The sequence below is a fragment of the Papaver somniferum genome, chromosome 10, assembly GCF_003573695.1.
Source record: "Papaver somniferum cultivar HN1 chromosome 10, ASM357369v1, whole genome shotgun sequence".
Classification (NCBI taxonomy): domain Eukaryota; kingdom Viridiplantae; phylum Streptophyta; class Magnoliopsida; order Ranunculales; family Papaveraceae; genus Papaver; species Papaver somniferum.
In genome coordinates this window covers 129,194,218-129,215,339 of record NC_039367.1, presented here as the reverse complement: position 1 = coordinate 129,215,339, position 21,122 = coordinate 129,194,218, and the positions used below count along the sequence as shown (strand labels likewise).

The 21,122-nt window shown below is 36.1% G+C and overlaps 1 long non-coding RNA gene across 2 annotated transcripts; it reads right to left on the bottom strand.

Annotated features, from left to right (window-relative positions):
- Window positions 1-784: 784 nt before the first annotated feature.
- Window positions 785-3,708, bottom strand: LOC113319135. 2 transcript variants are annotated; one of them, XR_003345153.1, is made up of 6 exons: window positions 3,548-3,708; window positions 3,377-3,464; window positions 3,073-3,116; window positions 2,887-2,967; window positions 2,262-2,324; window positions 785-1,194 (listed from the first exon to the last, which is right to left on the bottom strand). It is a non-coding gene; the product is annotated as an uncharacterized LOC113319135 (long non-coding RNA). The 2 variants fall into 2 exon arrangements; XR_003345152.1 differs by having other exon boundaries at window positions 785-1,191.
- Between the last annotated feature and the right edge of the window lie 17,414 nt (window positions 3,709-21,122).

Here is a 21,122-nt window from a genome sequence, read left to right as displayed (position 1 = left end):
AAAGAACTAATCATTGAAAGTGGTTCTCATGACGCTTATCAATAAAAGAAGTGAAGTGAAACGGTCCCCATGACACTTGTCAGCAAAAGAAATAAAGTGAAATGGTCCACATGACACTTGTCATCAAAAGAAGTTTTCTCAATTAAGAAACCAACCTATTTTTTTGAAACAATTATTTATATAAACCAGTCTATTATTCAGAAACGGAGAGAGTGCTTGATAAAGAAAATGAAGTTTATACTTTGTTTTTGAGACTTCTCAGTCTCTGATAAGTTCATTTCTGGGATCGTTGATCTTGGAAGACTTTATTAGTGTAATTTAATAAGATTGCAAAATAACCCACCAAAATCTCAACACCAACATATATACTGAACGTTAATAAACGTGATCCTAAACGAAATCATATCAGTACTGCATGATGCATGTAATATTATAGAGAACTTCATTTACTAAATAACGGTGAAGCATAAACCTCAATGTGCATCAGCAATATTATAAGCCTCCTACACCAACAATAGGTAGTTGATTCCCAAAATTATCCGTCTCCCGAAACGTATTGATTGCCAGAAGGAATGGCTGTCAACAGAGTAGTTATCAGTAACATGCGACTCCTATAACTTTTTTAAACGCTGTTAGGGAGTAGTCGTAAAGATTGCTGGAAGTCATGGCAGGTTGTCCAAAGCAGCGACCTCTGGATAATATATGACTCAAGCTGTAACGGTGTTGAGCATCTCAAGTCACATGTAAAAATAAAACAGACATCTCTTTAAAATTAGAACACAGGTAAACAGATATCTGGCCTCCATTTCCGACGGAGCAAGCGTCCCAAAATTCAAGTTTTTACATTCTAGAATTACAATGTATGCAAATAATCTATCACAGCATATGAATCAACCATCGAATCTAAAGTTACAAAATATTTATAAAAAAAAAAATGAGCAATGCTTAATTCGTAAGTGGTATGACCCCAGGCATAATTTGTTTAGTACATATGCCTTCCTTATGGGGGGATGGCAACTTGATTGTACGTTGTGCAGATGCTTCAGTTGCAAGATGTAGTTTTCTTATAGCCTCTAAATGGCTTCATGTGCAAATTATGAAAGTTGAATTAGCAACAACAGCAGGCTAGATGACAAACTGGCTGGCTGGAACCGATCCAAAATGGCTGTTAAATTTTATATGTCACGCCACCTGCTAAGAGTGTATGTATGAATTGTCATTCAGATAAAAAGTTAATAAATGAAGCTCTACCTGATTAAAGATTCCACCGACTAACTAAGGATTTCACCGAGCCAAACCTTTACATAAATTTAGCCAAATTTGTAAGAAATGCAAGGTAGCAGACCAAGTTGATTGATAGCCTAAAGTTCACAACAAATTAATCATAGTACACTGAAACAGGATAAAAAGTTCAGCCACTTGCAAGTGGTGATGGAGCAGTATATTAGAGCTATGTGGATCATTCTCCAAAAGTTGACCCATCAGATACATCTAGAAAAACGCGGCAATGTACATGTCAAAGTTGGGCACTTAGTATGCAGGTATCATACTATATACTTGCTCTATTCTACTTAAGAAGGAAGCGATTGCACTGTAAACATGAACTGCAAATGCTCACAATTTTGCGTTTTTACTAAGCCCGCCCGCATAATGGGATTTTTCTGAACCTAGGCCACAGTACTGTAAATTGCTATTGTTTATATATTTTATCATTTTTCGAGATGTAATCATGCCTTCATTAACATTATGCTCAAAGGAATCTTTATCCGCAGATACCAAACAGACGTTAGATTTTTGCTTTTGTTTTATCCGCAACATAATTACATGTGGTGGTAGATACGCTTCTATCTAGTAAGACAGTAAACTTGTTACATGACAATGACCAAGAGTTGAAAGTTGAAACTCATCTACGTATGGGTTACTGGAGAAAAATACACAGTAAAAGGATAGACACGTGAACACTACAAATCTTTGTTTCTCACCGCCTCTAACTAACACTAACAATATCTTATATTTTGTCTCTTCCATAACTATGAAAGAGAGTCATGCCTGAACTAAGTTATTAAATGGTAAGTACTATAAGAATTTCTACCTGGGCAATCTATTCTTTATCACTTCTCCAATCTAGCGAAGTTGGAGTTATTCATTAGTCTTTTCTAGTGACACTGGAATATCTCCAGGCTTGTCAGTCCAAGATCCTAAGATACGTACCCACACCATTAAAGGGGGTATACATACATGAAATAATTAATACAGCATACCTTAGCCAGATATAGATCTGGGAGATATAGTCTCCACTCTCCACTGCAATCTTCCCAAGTATTCTAGAAGAAATAACAATTCCGTTAAAGAATAGTCAATGCCCAAAAGCATATATATATTTATCAATGCTTAGTTGACTGAATATACAGAATAATCATAAACCGTAGACTGTTATTCGATGAAATAGCAGCACATTTCTGCAATAATAGTGTAAAAAAATGTATAGTGGACATTCCCACTCTCCTGGGAGCATTTGTATTTTTGGGCACTTGACATCACATTCCAAATAGTCGCCACCACTTACACGACTTTGAACCGCTGGCATAAAGTACTCATATGAAGTTAAAGCATTTTTAGTTAAGAAGTACATATATCTTAGTTAAAGTAATAACATCAATTAACCTGATGATAGGAAGTCAAAGCCACTGTAAAAACCACAATGTCACTACTACCACACATTGTAACTAAATAAATGAGAGTTAACATTGGGACAACTGTTTTCCCTTGTTAAAAAGGGCAAAGTCTTCGATAAGATAATTTGTCCAGTCAAATCATTGCATCATATTTAATCAAGCAAAAGTGAGCAAGACATTAAAATACTTAGAAAGTTTTAAGGTGTCTCACCATAACCGAAATAGTAACATAATTTCATTCAAGCTCCAAACAGTCTTTTCCTCCAATATTTTTAGATCCTTGCACCTCAGCCTGCCACAGATTTGACATACATATTGGTTTTACACAATTTCTCTCCTTTATCAGGAAGAATTCAGCCAATACCTAAACAAATAAGGATTTTAAAAGATTTATTACCTCTCATTCCAAACTAAGATAATCTCCATCCCCAATTTCTCCATCTGAAAAAATGTATTCACCTTATTCTATAGAATTTGAAACACAATTCAACACCAAAAAACAAAGTATGAAATTCAAAAGAAAAGTTTGAAACTACTGTAGTGTTTGGAACGTGCGACTTGAGCAACCTTATCCAGAGATGAACTTGGTAGAAAAGTTTGAAATTACACTAATCTTCTTCTTTCTTTTCATGCTCAATCCAATCAACCTAATGCATATGCATACGTTGGAGTGAAGTTAATAAATAACCTAGAAAATTTACCTGCAGGAACATCAAATTTTTTTTTTTGCTAAATCCACCATGAGAAGGTCACTCCGCGATGGAAATTTTTGGTGCTCCAGCAATGAAACTATTAAAAACAAAAAAAATCAACCAACGGAAAACCTACAAAAAAAAACTACGCAAAGAAAAACAGTAGATGAGAAGAATCACCTTTTTAGGGCTTATCAAAATCGAGCCAATGTTGTTTTACATGAAAAGAGATGTTGCTACTTCTTATTGATGCCCGATTCCCAAAATTTGACGTTTCAAGCGAAAGGTGAACTACCATCTACGGGAGAACAGCTTGAGTTTTACAGAGACGTTTCACTGACTATAAGAGAAACGGCTCGACGTTGATTGTGGGAGGCACTCAGCATTAAATGAGATTAGGGCTAGTGCACGACGGAGAGGAGGAGAGTAGAAATTCAAAATACGTGGATGAATCAGGACCATTCTTTATGGGTCCGAGATGCAGATCTCCGTCCAACGTAAAATAAAACACACTTGTGAATATGTGGACGAATCAGGAACATTCTTTATGCCAGTTTCTTATTTGGTATAGGATATATGATTTACTAGATATGGCCCGTGCGTAACGGCACGAAATTTGATCGCATTTTCAAGATGTCAAAGATTAACTTAAATTCTTTCTAAAAGAAAATTTAAAAAGTTCAAAAGATGGATAACCAACAGAAATATATGATATGGTTTACAAAGTCTTAACCAAAAGCAGCTATAACTCCTTTAGATTGCGGGTTACTTATCACAATCGTCGGACACGCTACTTGTCATGTATTGTTGTATACCACTGTCAGAATTCAAAGGTGTATCATTGTTACAAATTTCTTTTGAATGCCCAGTAGAAAGAGGCATCAAGAGTCCACTTTTTAGATGCCTTTGATTGTTGTAGCTTCTGCTGCACCAGAGTCCCTGACTTCCATGTGATGATGTAGTTTTGTCTATTGTGGCAAGTCTTTCTTGTGCGCTGTAACCAAAGAAACACAGAGAGTAGTTTTAGATTTTCAGATTTTTTACATGCCACTGATGGTTGTGACTTGCAAATAGTGAAATCATGGCTAGCTAATATTATCTAATTTGATATTTGGGTCATGGAAAGACATGTATTTTCTGTCCGACCTATAAAAATATTTGTCGAAGTCAGTAACCCTAGATGTAGAAAAATGTTTAGGCATAGGCATAACCAATGAATTAATTAAATTTAATCAAAAGCACCGCACTTCGCTAATACCATATTATATATATGTGAAAACACTGCGAATCTTAAATTTTATCAACTATTGATCCAACCTATAAAAAAAGTTAATATCGAACCTCATCATCTAAGAAACATAACAGCTACGAATCTTGAATGAAATTTCGAGCAATGTTGATATCCTACCACTCCCGTCACAGTGGATCCCAACAAACTTGCCAAAATGACTGCATACAACAAAAAAACATCATGAGAAAGGCCTCCCTGTAGACACACATACGAACAAAAATAGATGAATTAGATCCAAGTAAGATGCAAACACCAAAATTTTTCACAAAGAAACATGTCGAGTTGTCGTTCCTACTGTTCTTGCATTACCAAGAGCACATTTGACTGACATCAAACTCAATTTTTTAAAGCAAGTCGTTATTCATGATTACTTCAAGGATTTGTTGTTCAACGGTACAATCATCCCCAGCTGCTCAACTATAAACATAAATAATTTACTGCTCTAATTTCACGACTAACTATAGAATGCTCTTTCATCATTGCACTGAATTTTAAAAGGTAAGTCAAAACAACTCATAATCCGATAGTAAGATGTGAAACATTTTGATTTACACGCACTTGTAAGACGTATCCTATCGTGAAAATGTGAAGACATAGCTCTGCCTCTCCAAGTGGAGTTAATTTGATATACACATTATATAATTGAAGAAGGGTTGCGAACAGATTTACAATGACCAAAATGCTTCCCGTAGCCAGATATCACTGAATTCAAAGCAACGATATTTTTTTACGCATTGTACCAAACACCTTCTTTGCGAGTTGCAACAAATAAATCACCAGACTTCCAAGCTAGGAGTGCGTATACAAATCTTAATTTTCATATACAAATTTTCAAATTCTTGAAAACCAACAGTAATTGTCTTATTCATAGCATATCTATTAACACCCTAATGCTTTTCACTCTCTCCAATAACAACAATATGAGATTCAGGATTAGGAGCGCGTATCAATACCAAACTAAAAGAAAACACAGAGATGATAGAACCTGCTTCTGGGAGTTCTTGAAAGTATTTCGGTTTGAGAAAACGTTTCGCACATGTTTCCAAGAAATTTCCCAAAAGAAGTTGATTGTGTCTTACAGCCATCCTCACTCCTGCTGTTGCTAGTTGATAGGTGTCACAAACGCCTTAATTTACTATCTATTGTTTATGCTTTCTTGTGAGTTTTCTTGTGAATTATGTATCTTATATTCACTTTTGAGTTACTAGATGCAATGGAGTCATTATGAGCAAAAGAAGAAGAAATCATTCATTTGGAGCGTGAAACGCAAAAAGGCCAATTCACGGGCAAGTGATACATGGAGCCGGCAAATGTCGCAAGAAGGAGTGAAGAATGAATTGTCAGTTCTCTGAGACTACAGGCCAAATAGTAACTGGATGGCCCTAATCCTACAGTGGGGTACCTAATACTGCCCTATTATTACCACAACCCTAGATTTGAGGGAAACGTGAATCCTCTTAACAATTTCACCTTCACCTGAAATCGATAAAGGCAAAGAAATGGAGGCGGTTGTCCGAGACCTGTCTGTCTGAGATCAACGAACACGGAAATGGCGATGAACTTATGAAATTCAGGCGGAATTAGTTGTTGATGCTGATAATTAGAAGAAGAATTCGATGGATGTGAGATGGGTTTCCTGTAAAAGAGCTGCTGATGAATTTGAGATATGGAGGTGAATCTGTTGTTGTTTCAAGAGGCGATGTTGATGAATTGCAGTTCAGGGTTTATGTGATGCCATGGGATCCGAAGCTGTTATTGAGCAACAAGGAAGAGTGGTGAGTGAATGAGCATCTGGAGTGAATGGGTTTGAAGTGCAAGTGATACTGATGGCAGCAGTATGGCTGCAATTGCAGTGGATCGAGGTGATGTTACATATGGATGTTGATGGTCCTAATGGAATGTTGATGCAGTAAACCCAAGAGTAAGGAGTTAATATGTGATGTAGGTTACAACAATGGTTTGGCACTGATGCAGTGGAGGTGTTTGTGGTATCTGAAGCTTCCATGGTTGCTTCTGTTGTGGAATGGCTTGAGGCAAAGAGTTGTGCCGTTGGTTGCATTTTCTGGTTCAGATTTGAGCTCAAGGTTTATATGGGTTTGAGGCAATCGATGAGACTATTGAGCTGAAAGCAAAGCTGAAGTTCCAGTGGTGATGGATTTTGGTTGTTGGCCTAGCCTGAGGATGAGCTGCAGAAGTTAACTGCTTGCCAGGAGAGGTGGTAGACGATGGAAGAAGGTTGCAGGTGACTGAGAAGATGATTTCAGCTGCAACTGCAAATAAGAGCACAAGATGATTGACATGAAGTGAAGAATCTGATTTGCAGCTGTTGGTTATTATGGAAAGGAAGATGGCAGGAGTTGAAATGGAGGTATGGTGAGCTAAAATGCAGGTGGTTTAGTAGTGTTAGTGGCAATGGCTAATACATGGAGTGAAGGCAAATAAATGATGCAGCTTTGTTAGATAGTTGTGCAATGGGTAATTGCTCTGTGTCTGTAGTTGTTTGCAACATCAGTGAATCGTTGCTTGCGCAGAATGGATGTGACAGGTTGAGTTGAGCTGGAGCTTGTTGTGATGGCTTGAGACAGGGAATAAGGAGATGGCTTGGAGGTTTGGTTGCACTGGAACAGGTGACCTGTAGAGTTTATCTGATTAAAGAAACAAGTGTTATTGCCGTGAATCTGAAGCTGAGATTGCGAAGCAATAATGTCGGTTGTTGCTGAGGTTACAGGGAAGCTTGGATGGGTGCAGTTGCTGTCTTGAACTAAAATTGGTGGAGATAATGGTTATGATGGTGCTGCTCCTGCTGGAATGGTGCCACTGCACTGACTAAGTAATGAAAGAACTGAACTGCATGAATAAATAATTGAAATGGTCCGAGTCTGTGTGGAAGATGGGATTGCAGTTGGAATTGGTGCCATGTTGGTTACAGTGAAATCATGGGAGATTGCAAGGCTGAGATTGTGTTTGTTGCAGCTTAGATGGAGTTGTGCAATGAGCTGTAGGTGATGGGATTGGCAGGTTTGAGTATGTGGCAGTGATGCAGAATGAATGATTGAATAGATGAATGTTAGGAATTGTTTGAAATGGCTTGATTAAATGTGCAGGGAAGAGCCATAATTTGGCCAGGAGAACAGCCAGAAGCAGATGAGTCTCTGCTCGATTTTCTTCACAATGAGTCGACTCAGTGATTCCCGTTCCTACTCATCTGACCTGGTTCGATCCAGAGAAGGGCTTGGACCTGGGCTTGACTCTTTTGGGATCTTGCTAAGACGATCGGGAAAAGGCAGGAGAAGATATAAAACAGTCGAGACTTCTCTCTTTTTATATTATCTTTTACTTCTACTTTTGTTCTAGGGTTTAGAAACATGAAAGCTTTTCTTTTTCTTCTTGTTATGAACTCCATGAACATGAGCTAGTTTTTATTATTGGTTTAAGGTTTGAGTTGGATTTCACATAACATGATTCTTTGATTCAATATATTAGTTTTGTCTCATATTTATCGTTCATGATTCTCTGAAAATATAGCTGCATGATTGATGTATTGCAACATGATTTGAGTATTTGTTTTGTCAAGTTGCAAATTGGTAGAACTCATATTAATATCTATAGCTAGTTTAGGATTTTTCATCGAGCGATAATCCTTGAACTCAAGTAGCATAAATATGATTGTAGGTTGTAGTGATATATCCTTATAGTTTTATGTGAACCATGACCTTTGTTCGAATTGTTTGCGCAATGCATTTCAATTGGAATGATTAGCCTAATTTCATGAATCTTAATGCTCCATGGGAATTGAACTTGATTAGCGCAAGGCGTTAGGTTATTCTTTTGGTAGAATTCATATTTGCATCGTTTTACATGTATGTGTGATGAAATCAGGAAATTGCGGGATATTCTTTCGGCTAGGTATCTTAGGGTTTTTGATAATGAGATTAAATATCAATTCTAGTTATTAAGACAAGAACATGTTTGTGAATGAAAACGAATCCTTAACCAATATCTTTATATCCTTGATTTGCGTGTTTTATTCCTTTGTTTGCTTTTAGTTTTGTTTAGTTATAAAAATCAGAAAACCCCCCTTGTTTTATATAGGAAACCAAAACATATTGACAACCTAGTCCTCTCTGCGGGAACGATCCTTTCTTGCCCTTGCTTCATTTTATATTTTGAGTAGTAAGAAAGTGTAATTTTTTTGACGCCTACGACAGCGATCAAATTTTGGCGTCGTTGCCGGGGAGGAAGCGGTTGTCATTTGTTTTTGGTTTCTTATTTTTGTTTTTAGTTTTGTTTTTATTTTCTGGTTTTTAACCTTGGTTTGAGAATCTTATTTCAGGTACTTGTTTCTCATGGAAGGAGCGTACTACATGGATGGATACGGTTTTCAACAACCTCAACAATATGACAACTACCAATTCCAGGGGTATAATCAAAACCAATTCATTGGTTATGGCCAATATTCCATGGAACCTTGTGGTCCTCATACGTACCAACAACCTTATGGCAGGTATGGGTGTGAACAACCACAGGGATGGGAGGATTCTTATGCTCGTGAACAACAAGTCTCTAACTTTTTGGATAAATTTTCCAACTTTGTACAACAAGAGTTTCAAAAAGCTAAAGAGACTACCGAAGAGAAACTCCAAGAACTTCATGAAGGTATGGCTATCTTGTGAAGAGGCATTGATCAATGTAAGGAAGATATGGATAATTCTAATGTGCATATGGTTTGTGATGAATATTTGATTGATGCTAATGTTGAAAAAGGCCAATCCTTGGGCACTTTCGTTGATAATTGTTTAGCTAACTCAACTCTTGATCTTAATAATGATCATTCACCTATTCAAAAGGATGAGTTCGAGATTATCAACACTAAATTCAGCGAGAACCAATCTTTTGTTAACTATGAAAGTGACGGTGATTATGATACATTGCTTGAACCAACTCATGGCGACAACAAAGAGGAGTGTACAATGGAATCTTTTTGGGATCAAGATGAAGATGAAGAGGAATATGATGACACTTGTGTAGATTACTCAAGCATTGATCTTAATAATGATCAAGAGCCTATTCAAAGGGTGGAGCTTGAGGATGATGTATTTTTGAGTGTTCTAAAAAAGTTCCTTATAGTGAAATTTGGACCCCCAGTGGAGTATGTGCCTTACAACAAGGAGGATTATGTTGAGAATGTGACCGTTAATACCGATATTGTGGAAGACCCAATTGAGCTTGCAAAGGATTGTAATGAAGATGTTGATGCCGAGATTTTGGTTAAGGCAGAAACGAACGAAGAATGGTTGCAAGGTTTGATAGAGGACCACGATATACAAGAGTTGAATAATTCACTTGAGTTTTTCAAGGATGAAGAGGATTCTGTAATACAAGAGATTGTGATAGGTTTGTCTAATCCTTTGCATATTGTTTCTTCCCCTTTACCTCTTATTGGTTTGAATGTATGTGCTTCGAGAATATTGTTGAATGACTTTGTTTCTCGATTTCCGCCTTTAGAGATACTTGATTCTCATATTATGCAAGCTTTGGAACAAGAAACCGTGGAAGTACCCGACTTCTATATTCTTTATACACTTCCAAGTGTGGACAAGAATAAGTGTGGGGGAAGCTTTTATCGGTTAATAGCTACGTTTTTGTTTTATATTACTAATATGTGTGTGAAGCTAGTGTTTCCAAAACAGGTTCTATGGAAGGATCCCCAACTTTTCAGATTATTGGTGTATGGGGAATTTGTCTTGCAAGTCGGGCTGACGACTTTAAACCAAGCGCTAAATGGGAGGCAACCCACTGGTTTTGTGTATCTATCTCTATCTTTTTATTTCTCAAGTCTTTTATCGTTATTTTCATATTTTGGATATTTGCATATCAAAACTCCAACTTTTAGAGATTTTTGAACAATTTAGAATAAACACTAGCCTTTCTAAGTAGACGGAATTTTTTCTTGACGATGAGGTATATATTGGCTGAGTTGGGATTAGATGCCAACTAAATAGCTTGTTTAGTGTTTATCCTCTATTGTTCAGAAATAGCTATGAGTTGGAATATCAGTTTTTATTATGCATTTTATTTTCTTATTGTGTATATATATCATGTTATGAATTTCCCATCTTGAACTTTACTTTGATTGACTAAATTTTACATTGAGGACAATGTCAAGTTTAAGTGTGGGGGAGTGTTCTCATATAGAGTTTTTAGCCATGTTAGTTTTTCCTTGTGTTTATAAGGAAAAAAAATGATAAACTCCTAAGTCTAGAAACTTGTGCCTTACACTAATGGAAACATCGTGGTTGTAGGAGTTGAGAAACCCATTAGTAGAGTTTATTCATTTGAAAACGAACAAAATATAAGAATAAATAACATGATAGTTGTCACCATATCTCGGAGTCGTCACCATATCACGTTCTATTTTTATTTTTCCATATTTATCTATTGTTTCTCTAAGTGTTTTGGTGGGCCACCAACATCGAATTGTTATCACTGCTAGGATGAAATAGAGTGATTGGGTTACTATAACAAAAAAAAAAAAACCAGACCAATTTGACCAAACGGTGTACAAAAAAAAATAAAAAAAAAAATTGACACTTGGATAGCAATATGTGTGTGTTCTCCCTGTCTCCGTCGCCTAAACAAGCGTGGAATGCAGGATCCATGGGAATTACCATGTAATCTGCTGACAAGAATCATGCGCTTGGAACCAAAAAGATCCAATCATGTTATCGATTTGAAAAAAAAAATAATATTATTATTATTGTGTTGAATAAATCGATCACTGGTTCCCTTGTATATGCCAGTGAATTGATCTAGAATTAAGTTTGTCGACCGTTGGTTCCCTTGTATATGCCAGTCGTGTTGATATTAGTATTCAGACCAGTAGCTCAATCCAATAGTATTTTTAGGTTTGTTTTGGCAGTGACCTTCAGACAGATATGGGAAACACCGTTCACCTTAATCAATAGTCCGCCACCATCTACTTTTTATATCCATCTTCTTAATCTTTTCATGTGATTGTGGTTGATTCGATTCCGAGTATTGTGGTTGTGTTCAACTTTCTGATAAAGTTGTATTACTAATTTATGAATTGGATTTGAAAGTGGGTACTTCCTCCTGTAATCATTGATAGTATGCCAATTACAAAATGTTTAATGTCATTTTTAGACTTTTCACAGGTAGCTGAATTTTGGAAGTGAAGGTTTTATATGCACACCTCTTGTAAACCTTCACGAGACTAAAACTGGTCCACTAGGGACACCTAGAGGTTTAAAGGCTTGTTATTTATGCTAAGAGTAACCGTAGCCTCGACGAGACGGAGTTATATGTATGTTTTATAATTGTTTTGTTTGATTTGCTCGAGGACTAGTAAAGTTTAAGTGTGGGGGAATTTGATAGGTATCACAAATACCTTAATTTACTATCTATTGTTTATGCTTTCTTTGTGAGTTTTCTTGTAAATTATGTATCTAATGTTTACTTTTGAGTTACTAGGTGCAGTGGAGTCATTATGAACAAAAGAAGAAGAAATCATTCATTTGGAGCGTGAAACGCAAAAAGGCCAATTCACGGGCGAGTGATACATGGAGCCGGCAAAGGTCTCAAGAATGAGTGAAGAATGAATTCTCAGTTCTCTGAGACTACATGCCAAATAGTAACTGGATGGCCCTAATCCTACAGTGGGGTACCTAATACTGCCCTATCATTACCACAAACCTAGATTTGAGGGAAACGTGAATCCTCTTAATCACTTTCACCTTCACCTGAAATCGATAAAGGCAAAGAAATGGAGGCGGTTGTCCGAGACCTGTCTGTCTGAGATCAACGAACACAGAAATGGCGATGAACTTATGAAATTCAGGCGGAATTAGCTGTTGATGCTGATAATTAGAAGAAGAATTCGATGGATCTGAGATGGGTTTCCTGTAAAAGAGCTGCTGATGATCTGAGATATGGAGGTGAATCTGTTGCTGTTTCAAGAGGCGATGTTGATGAATTGCAGTTCAGGGTTTATGTGATGCCATGGGATCTGAAGCTGTTATTGAGCAACAAGGAAGAGTGGTGAGCAAATGAGCATCTGGAGTGAATGGGTTTGAAATGCAAGTGATACTGATGGCAGTAGTATGCCTGCAATTGCAGTTGCTCGAGGTGATGTTACATATGGATGCTGATGGTCCTAATGGAGTGTTGATGCAGTGAACCCAAGAGTAAGGAGTTAATATGTTATGTAGGTTACAACAATGGTTTGGCACTGATGCAGTGGAGGTGTTTGTGGTATCTAAAGCTGCCATGGTTGCTGCTGTTGTGGAATGGCTTGAGGCAAAGAGTTATGCCGTTGGTTGCATTTTCTGGTTCAGATTTGAGCTCAAGGTTTATATGGGTTTGAGGCAATCGATGATACTGTTGAGCTGGAAGGAAATCCGAAGTTCCAGTGGTGATGTATTTTGGTTGTTGGCCTAGCCTGAGGATGATCTGCAGAAGTTAACTGCTTGCCAGGAGAGGTGGTAGACGATGGAAGAAGGTTGCAGGTGACTGAGAAGATGATTGCAGCTGCAACTGCAAATAAGAGCACAAGATGATTGGCATGAAGTGAAGAATCTGAGTTGCAGCTGTTGGTTATTATGGAAAGGAAGATGGCAGGAGTTGGTGAGCTGAAATGCAGGTGGTTTAGTAGTGTTCGTGGCAATGGCTAATACATGGATTGAAGGCAAAGAAATGATACAGCTTTGTTAGGTGGTGATGCAATGGGTAATTGCTCTGTGTCTGTAGTTGTTTGCAACATCAGTGAATCGTTGCTGGCGCAGAATGGATGTGACAGGTTGAGTTGAGCTGGAGCTTGTTGTGATGGCTTGAGACAGGGAATAAGGAGATGGCTTGGAGGTTTGGTTGCACTGGAACAGGTGACCTGTAGAGTTTATCTGATTAAAGAAACAAGTGTTGTTGTCGTGAATCTGAAACTGAGATTGCGAAGCAATAATGTCGGTTGCTGCTGAGGTTACAAGGAAGCTTGGATGGGTGCAGTTGCTGTCTTGAACTAAAATTGGTGGAGATAATGGTTATGATGGTGCCTCTTCTGCTGGAATGGTGCCACTGCACTGACTAGGTAATGAATGAACTGAACTGCATGAATAAATAATTGAAATGGTCCGAGTCTGTGTGGAAGATGGGATTGCAGTTGGAATTGGTGCCATGTTGGTTACAGCGAAATCATGGGAGATTGCAAGGCTGAGATTGTGTTTGTTGCAGCTCAGATGGAGTTGTGCAGTAAGCTGTAGGTGATGGGATTGGCAGGTTTGAGTATGCGACAGTGATGCAGAATGAATGATTGATTAGATTAATGTTAGGAATTGTTTGAAATGGCTTGATTAAATGTGCACGGAAGAGCCATAATTTGGCCAGGAGAACAGCCAGAAGCAGATGAGACTCTGCTGGATTTTCTTCACAGTGAGTCGACTCAGTGATTCCCGTTCCTACTCATCTGACCCGGTTCGATCCAGAGAAGGGCTTGGACCTGGGCTTGACTCTTTTGGGCTCTTGCTAAGCCGATCGGGAAACGCATGAGAAGATATAAAACAGTCGAGACTTCTCTCTTTTTATATTATCTTTTACTTCTACTTTTGTTCTAGGGTTTAGAAACATGAAAGCTTTTCTTTTTCTTCTTGTTATGAACTCCATGAACATGAGCTAGTTTTTATTATTGGTTTAAGGTTTGAGTTGGATTTCACGTAACATGATTCTTTGATTCAATATATTAGTTTTGTCTCATATTTATCGTTCATGATTCTCTGAAAATATAGTTGCATGATTGATGTATTGCAACATGATTTGAGTATTTGTTTTGTCAAGTTTCAAATTGGTAGAACTCATATTCATATCTATAGCTAGTTTAGGATTTTTCATCGAGCGATAATCCTTGAACACAAGTAGCATAAATATGATTGTAGGTTGTAGTGATATATCCTTATAGTCTTAAGTGAACCATGACCTTTGTTCGAATTGTTTGCGCAATGTATTTCAATTGCAATGATTAGCCTAATTTCATGAATCAAGATGCGCCATGGGAATTGAACTTGATCAGCGCAAGGCGTTAGGTTATTCTTTTGGTAGCATTCATATTTGCATCGTTTTACATGTATGTGTGATGAAATCAGGAAATTGCGGGATATTCTTTCGACTAGGTATCTTAGGGCTTTGATAATGAGAGATTAAATATCAATTCTAGTTATTAAGACAAGAACATGTTTGTGAATGAAAACGAATCCTTAACCAATATCTTTATATCCTTGATTTGCGTGTTTTATTTCTTTGTTTGCTTTTAGTTTTGTTTAGTTAAAAAAATCAGAAATATCCCCCCTTGTTTTATATAGGAAATCGAAACATATTGACAACCTAGTCCTTTTTGTGGGAACGATCATTTCTTGCCCTTGCTTCATTTTATATTTTGAATAGTAAGAAAGTGTAATTATTTTTGACGCCTACGACAACGATCACTAGTGCTCCATCTCCTAGGAAACAAACTACGACCAATACTACTTCCCAAACAGAACGGAAGAGGTCTTGTCCATGTAGATTAGACAACTAAATTTTACAATGCAGATTAGGTGCCTTAACAGCCTCCAAGAACCTCACATCGATGTCCTACCAAGCAGCTGGCTTTCGTTGTAAAAAACAAAGAACAACATTTGAATTGGAACCCAAACAACAAACTATGGATAAACGAACCATTCAATTGGTCAAGATCTTAACGCGGAAAGTTTAATTTGAGTGCGAGATATCTATAGACTCCCAACTCGGAAGTAGCTGACCAATTTTAGTATTTGGTACATAAAAAATAAACATTCTTCAGTGTTCTACCATAAAATATTAAAAATTAATGCGAAGAACAAATTACATACTGCAGTAAATAGATAAACTTAACTGTTATGGGAGAACTAAAACCTTTAATCAAACTCTTGCAACCTGCGAATTTAAAAAAAAAGATAATTAGCAAACATTACGAAAACAGAAATATAGATTTCTAAATATCCCAACTGATTATCAAAAAGACGGTTTGGTAATGTTAAATTTCTGAACTTTCTACCTGGACGAACCCAAAACCTGAATCAACCAAAATAAGAGTAGAAACAACTATCAAAAATTTGATTTGAGATTGATTACTGAAAGAGAACACATCTCAGGAATGATAAATGTGAGGACTAATGGTAGAAACAGCTAAAGCGGAGTGGTAAGAGTTTATGGAAGTGTCTGACACTAAGGATTACGAATCCTAACAACCAAAATCGGAGTGAAAAATACCTTTTCTTTCTTTGAAAAAGGGCCTGAATCATCCCTGTCTTTGTTTTTTTTCGATTCATAAAATGAATTTTGATTGGACATTTAGTACCTGAGTATAACGCCTACGTGACATTGATTGGAGGTAAAACTGAAATTAATCCCAAAAGTAACGGAAGATGAACTCGAGTAATTGCAAGAGTACGAAGAGATGAGGGCTAGTCTGCGATGAGTTTAAATATCGATGGGATATTATTGGGGCGATCTCAACCGTTCTTTTTGTACCTAAAATGTAGATCATCGTCCAACCATAATGGAGAATATCTCCGTCTGAACCGTCCTTTATATGTTCAAACCATAGATAACCGTCCATTGGTAAAAACACCACTGTCCCTTGTAATATACTCCCTCCGTCCCACTCCTAAGTGACCTATTTGAAATTTGCACAATTTTTAAGGCAAACAAGTAAAATATTACTTTTAAGCATTTTTTACAATTATACCCTTATGAATAATAACTATCGAAATTTAGAAATGGTTTACCTCTCAAAATACTCCACGGATGTTCGCAAACTTCATACCATTGAAAAGCATTTTAAAACACCTACGTAACGAATATAAACATGCCTATCAAATTATGCATATTTCGTATATTCTTTATAATTAACTAAAAGGATAATTCCGGAATATCTCATTGTTTAATGATATAGGTCACTTATCATTGGGACAAAATCCAAAATCAAATAGGTCACTTAGGAGTGGGACGGAGGGAGTAGATGATTCTCAATACTCATTTCCACTAGCATTAAGGAACTTTGTTTGTGGTAATCTGAAAATGAGGATGGAAAAACAATAAGGAGAAAATAACTGGAATCACAAATGCAAGAAAGTATGTATAAAAAAAACGATCAAACTCAAAAAAAAATAATTAATGGGTTTCAATTTTTTTAAGTTTAATTAAAAAAACGTAAAATAAATTAGATAGACAACCTTGAAAAATAATGTTTTGGGAAGTGAACTTCATGAAAATAACATAATCCATTGAAGAATTGAGAAAAAGCTCATAGCCTACCAAATATGTGCTTGTCGAAAGCCCGGTGGAATATCTAAAATAAATCATACCATATACGATGAAATAACCATAATTTTCTTTTTTAGTCGTTTGTTCTGATTGAGATTCAAAGTCATATAAAAATAAGAAAAGTAAATAAAACATGACCTATGAGACTATGCAAAAAGTAAATAAATCATGACCTATGAGACTCTATGCAACTAACTCGATTTGGAGAAACAAAAAAAGATTAATCAAATACTTGTTATTATGGTTGAGGGACATGAGCGCATTTTATTTTTCACCGGCCACCGTTGCTCACCAATAGTTACCACCACCACTCTTGTTACCGAAACAACTTCCACCACCTCTGTCCACAATGCCATAACGTTTTTGCCATCTCCACTGCTCACCGACTCCACCACGACCACCGCTCCACTTATATAATTGTTAGCAAATCTAAGCAATAGTTGATAAAAATATATTTATATAATTAATAGTGGAGTAATTTATTTATTATAATTTTAATATGACATTTATTATTACATAATAAAATTTTTGTAAAAACTAATGAGACATTATTGATATGATAAGTAACTTTTGTCCATTTGATGCATTTCTAATCTCAATCACAACCATCACTTGTGGGAAACAACCATTATTAGTTTCTATTGATATAGTTTTTAGTAAAATCATTTATCAATCAAGTTATGTATTTATTAGATTAATTAAGAGAAATGAAAATTTAATAAATCTTTCATCATGAGCAATTAATGAGACACCAATTTAATGGGTTGAAGTTTATTTTTTGTGGAAGCATCCATAACCGTTGATTTATCTTTTGGGAGAATAAATCTTAACCACCGCTTACAAAGGCAAACTTATCCAAACTGTGCTATGTATTCTAGACTTTACGGACCGGGAAAAATTATTCTACACCTCATAAGGAATGGTGGAGATCGAATATTAGAGGAGATTTAGTAATTCAAAAGAAATCCATCCTCAACATTGCATTTGGAAAAATGAAATTTTGGTCATTAATTACTAATATGGATTTAATGTAAAGCACATACTCCCAATTTATTTGAATTTTATTGATCCAGAAATAAATGGATGCTTCACCAATATGCATTTTTTTCCCAGAATTTCATAAAGTTTGTCATGATTTTTTTTGAAAATCCAAGTTTTCGGAAAACAAACCTTTATGCGATCATAACAGGAGTAACAAGACTTTGTTACTAATAACTTATACCCTTATTTCCGATCAAACGATTTTATCGTTTGTGACCATTGAAAGTCAATATGATCATAATTGACATCACACAATACACATAAAACACAATTTATGTGAGTGTCATATCATTATCAAATGGTTTTCAAAATATTTTGTTCAAATACAAACAAAACTAATTTTATGATCAAATAATTTTTTTCATAAGAAAAATAATAAAATAAAATTGATTAACTTCAAATAAATTAGGTACTAATAATACCTATTAGAAAAAAATCGATCATCATGAATATTGTCATTTTCTTTCCAATTGATCATATTAGGAGATGCATCTAGTTTATCAAAATTATAAACCAAAAATCACATCTCACTTCTGATTATTCACCAAAATATTAGAATCTACGTGTTGATAACGTGCTGTAAACTAAAAAAAATAGAACATGATAAACATAAACAATTAGAGAGAAAAGATAAAAGACAATTTCTATTCACATGTATGAGTTGTGTCTATTACAAGGAGAAGAACACCTATATATAGGATTACAAGATAATGGGTGCTAAATGTAACATTTAAGAGAGAATTAAGTGCATGCACCCATTAGGATAGAAGTTACAAGAGGTAGTGGGAGATGTGAGAGGTGAAAGGGGAGATGAAAAGGTGGTATTGTAAGTGTGGTGTAAATCCATACAAAAATGAAATTAAGTTAACGGATGTTTAAACAATTAACCTATCAAAAATGAAATGACTTTGGTCTTGTCCACCAAAAATGTGCTCCTGATTTGTTATAGGACTCTAATGTAGTTGGAGTGTATTAATCTTGTTTAAACATGTCCTTTTTTTTTTCCTAAGACGTTTCACTGCACAATTGTTTGAAAGAGTCTGCTTATTTTGGGGTTGGGGAAAACTAATCAAAAATTAAATGACTTTGGTCTTGTTTTCATGAGTATGTATCACTTGCTAATCAGAGAATCAAAAGTACAAATTAGTTCTAATGAAACAATCAAGAAAGCATGAGATGAAAGATTGAAAGAAAAAAACCCCTACCTTGGTGGAAGCCAATTTCTTCCCCAAAAATTAGACAGTGAGGTCTTGGATATCAGTAGAAGAAATTTGGGTGAAAAGAAAGAAATAGTTGAAGAACAGGGAATTTTAATGGTTATCTTTTGAAGAAATAAGAGTTGGTTTTGCAAACGACGAAGACCTCCTCATGTCGATAACGTGGCACACATGCGAAAGAAAAATTCTATCCTTCTCCAAGGAATCTACTAATCATGCTCACCAATTGCTACTAAGGGGTGGCTACTTAACTTAAATAAGCATTCGTACGGATTGGACTAGGGCTCCAAGCCCAAGGAAAATATTCATGTGGCTACAAAAGCAATATCTCTCCACCGTTAGATGGTATTAGATTTTTACACACAAATGAAATATACTTTCATTTAGATATGGGTAACCGTACCTAAACGTGTATATTGAGTTGGCTCAACAATAGTTAACCGAATTTATCCATATGAACACTTTTGTATTAACCAAATTCATCTAACACTTCTAGATCAAATATGATGATCAATCAATCATGAAAGATAATCAAATGAATCTAATTATGTTACTAATAGAGTTGTTCAATTGTTTATATCTCATAGATGTATGCAAGACACAATTGAAGCAAAATCGGGTTTGATTTATGATTGTACAAAGTACTTATACAAGAATCAATTCATGAACATTAAGCCACGGTTTGCAAAGATTGCATTCCTTAAATTATTAATGTATTTGTTCATGAGTATGAAATCATACTTAACCAATTTTAGAATTTTAACCACTAGGTTTGCAAACGGGTACGCAAACTTAAGTTCCGGACTTTGGTCTTGTCCAGCAGTTTGCAAACCGATATGCATACTGTTGTCCCGGACCGTAACTCAGGTAGAACCGTTTGCATACTGGTATGCAAACTTGGTTCACGGACTTTAACAATTAAAACCATTCGCATACTGGTATGCAAACTTGGTTTTCGGACCTGAATCATACCACAACAGTTTGCATACTGGTATGCATACTATGTTATATCCAGACAAAAGTTAATTGTTCTAAACTCCCATTTCAATCATTGAAACATCCTTAGAAAATGACAATGGGTATCAGTCTCGATGAAATTAAGTTAATGGAAGGAATGGGTACCTATAAAATCTCTTGATTTATTTAGTTTGATTTGTTTGGATTTCCATATTTGCATGTGCTGCTTTACTCGCTTATCGTAGCAATGATTCAGACTTTTCATTGACGTATATGAATTGATGTATTTTCTTCTTGAACAAAGGTGTTAAAAAAATTGAGTTTTGCATACGGAACTGACTTCTTGGTAAGGTTGAAAACTGTGGATCTTAGACTTGTGTTGGTTAGTCGCTTGATTTCGGAGCTATCTTATTTTCACGAAATGTATATAAGAATTTACGTTTTGTCGTTTGATTTCGATGAGAAGCTAGGTGACACTACTTTAGGAACGTCGGGCCTAAGTGGCATCCCACCACCTCGGTGGCTACCCGGAAGATCATTGCGGCAACGATGGCTGGTAACCAGAACTATCCTGATGGTTTCACTGGCCATGAAAATAGTAGAGTAAATTTATTTGCGGCTCCGAATATTTTTATGATGTTTATTTTTCTTAAGATTACATTTCTGAACTTTTATTTAGTTGCTGCTCTTGTCTATTTACTCATGTTTAGTACTGGCATTACGTTTTTGTTGTTATACCCTCTGTTGGGCATTCACTCACTCCCTTTGTCTTGTTTCCCCCCCTCAGAGTACGAAGATAATTTGTAGCAGTAAGTCGGGCAGAGCTTACGAAATCATTAGCGCTGTGAAAGTTAGTATTCTGTTACGTTTTGATGTGTATATCACGGGGTTACGTGGGTAG